This window comes from Triticum dicoccoides, chromosome 5B, assembly GCF_002162155.2.
Source record: "Triticum dicoccoides isolate Atlit2015 ecotype Zavitan chromosome 5B, WEW_v2.0, whole genome shotgun sequence".
In the NCBI taxonomy this organism is placed as follows: Eukaryota; Viridiplantae; Streptophyta; class Magnoliopsida; order Poales; family Poaceae; genus Triticum; species Triticum dicoccoides.
Window position 1 is genome coordinate 218,547,392 of NC_041389.1, and position 3,278 is coordinate 218,550,669.

Here is a 3,278-nt window from a genome sequence, read left to right on the forward strand (position 1 = left end):
AAGCATGGTGCACTAAACTATCAAGTAGTCATCATATTGAGTTAGCCAAACATTCATAACGTCTGCATCTGCTCCTGCAATAGGTCTGTCACCTAGAGGTGCATTAAGGACATAATTCTTCTGTGCAGCAATGAGGATAAACCTCAGATCACGGACCCAGTCCGCATCATTGCTACTATCATCTTTCAACTTAGTTTTCTCTAGGAACATATCAAAAATATAGGGAAGCTACAACGCGAGCTATTGATCTACAACATAATTTGCAAATACTATCAGGACTAAGTTCATGATAAATTAAAGTTCAGTTAATCATATTACTTAAGAACTCCCACTAAGATAGACATCCCTCTAGTCATCTAAATGATACCTGATCCAAATCAACTAAACCATGTCCGATCATCACATGATATGGAGTAGTCTTCAATGGTGAACATCACTATGTTGCATATCTACTATATGATTCACGTTCAACCTTTCGGTCTCCAGTGTTCCGAGGCCATATCTGTATATGCTAGGCTCGTCAAGTTTAACCCGAGTATTCCGCGTGTGCAAATCTGGCTTGCACCCATTGTATTTGAACGTAGAGCTTACCACACCCGATCATCACGTGGTGTCTCAGCACAAAGAACTTTTGCAACAGTGCATACTCGGGGAGAACACTTATACCTTGAAATTTAGTAAGGGATCATCTTATAATGCTATTGTCGTACTAAGCAAAATAAGATGCATAAAGGATAAATATCACATGCAATCAAAATATGTGACATGATATGGCCAGCATCATCTTGTGCTCATGATCTCCATCACTGAAGCAACGTCATGATCTCCATCATCACCGGCTTGACACCTTGATCTCCATCGTAGCGTCGTGGTTGTCTCGCCAACAATTGCTTCTACAACTATCGCTACCGCTTAGTGATAAAGTAAAGCAATTACATAGCGCTTGTATTTCATACAATAAAGCGACAACCATATGGCTCCTGCCAGTTGCTGATAACTTCTATAAAACATGATCATTTCATACAACAATCTTTATATCACATCATGTCTTGACCATATCACATCACAACATGCCCTGCAAAAACAAGTTAGACGTCCTCTACTTTGTTTGTTGCAAGTTTTACGTGGCTGCTACGGGATGCTAGCATGAACCGTACATACCTACCACACAAAAACCACAACAATGATTTATCAAGTTTGTTGTTTTAACCTTCTCAAGGACCGCCGACAGTCAAATTCGATTCAACTAAAGTTGGAGAAACAGACACCCGCCATCCACCTTTATGCAAAACTAGTTGCATGTCTGTCGGTGGAACCGGTCTCATGAACGCGGTCATGTAAGGTTGGTCCGGGACGCTTCATCCAACAATATCGCTGAATCAAAATAATACACTGGTGGTAAGCAGTATGACGATCACCGCCCACAACTCTTTGTGTTCTACTCGTGCATATCATCTATGCATAGGCCTGGCTCGGATGCCACTGTTGGGAAACGCAGCATGCAATTTCAAAAAAAATTCCTACGCTCACGCAAGATCTATCTAGGAGATGCATAGCAACGAGAGGGGAGAGTATGTCCACTTACCCTCGTATACCGAAAGCGGAAGCATTAACTTAACGCGGTTGATGTAGTCGAACGTCTTGTCGAATCAACTGATCAAGTACCGAACGTACAACACCTCCGAGTTCTGCACACGTTCAGCTCGATGACGTCCCTCGATCTCTTGATCCAGCAAAGTGTCGATGCAGTCGATGAGTTCCCTCAGCACGACGGCGTGACGACGATGTTGATGATGTGATCTGCGCAGGGCTTCGCCTAAGCACTACGACGATACTATCGAAGGAGTAAACGGTTGAGGGGGCCACCGCACACGACTAAGACAATGTTGTGCCTTTGGGGTGCCCCCTGCCCCCGTATATAAAGGAGGGAGGAGGAGGCCGGCCACCAGGGGGTGCACCATGGAGGGGGGAGTCCTACTAAGACTCCACTCCTAGTAGGATTCCCCCCTTTTTTTCCTTCTTTCTGGAGTAGCAAAGGGGGAAAGGGAGAGGGAGTAGGAGAGGGAAAGGGGGGGAGGCGCCCCCACCCCTTGTTCAATTCAGATTGGCAGGGGGCATGCGCACCTCCTATGGCCGGCCCTCTCTTCTCCAGTAAGGCCCATGTGGCCCATTAACTTTCCCGGGGGGTTCTGGTAACCTCCCGGTACTCTGAAACTTCCCGAAATCATTCCGGTGTCTGAATGTAACCTTCCAATATATCAATCTTTACCTCTCGAGCATTTCGAGACTCCTCGTCATGTCTGTGAACTCATCCGGGACTCCGAACAACCTTCGGTCACCAAAGCACATAACTCATATAATACCAATCGTCATCGAACGTTAAGCGTGCGGACCCTACGGGTTAGAGAACTATGTAGATAGGACCGAGACACCTCTCCGGTCAATAACCAATAGCGGAACCTGGATGCTCATATTGGTTCCCACATATTCTACGAAGATCTTTATCGGTCGAACCGCAATGTCAATATAGTTATTCCCTTTGTCATTGGTATGTTATTTGCCCGAGATTCGATCGTCGGTATCTCCATACCTAGTTCAATATCGTTACCGGCAAGTCTCTTTACTCATTCCGTAGTGCATCATCCCGTAACTAACTCATTAGTCACATTGCTTGCAAGGCTTCATATGATGTGCATTACCGAGAGGGCCCAGAGATACCTCTCCGATACTTGGAGTGACAAATCCTAATCTTGATCTATGCCAACCCAACAAACACCTTCGGAGATACCTGTAGAGCATCTTTATAATCACTCAGTTACGTTGTGACGTTTGATAGCACACAAGGCATTCCTCTGGTGTCCGGGGGTTGCATAATCTCATAGTCGGAGGAATATATATTTGACATGAAGAAAATAGTAGCAATAAAACTGAATGATCATTGTGCTATGCTAACGGATGGGTCTTGTCCATCACATCATTCTCCTAATGATGTGATCCCGTTCATCAAATGACAACACATGTCTATGGCTAGGAAACTTAACCATCTTTGATTAACGAGCTAGTCAAGTAGAGGCATACCAGGGACACGGTGTTTTGTCTATGTATCCACATATGTATCAAGTTTCCGGATAATACAACTCTAGCATGAATAATAAACATTTATCATGATATAAGGAAATATAAAATAACAACTTTATTATTGCCTCTAGGGCATATTTCCTTCAAATACAAGGGACATGTGAAAGGTGTCACTACTATACTTGAAGATGTGGCTTCAC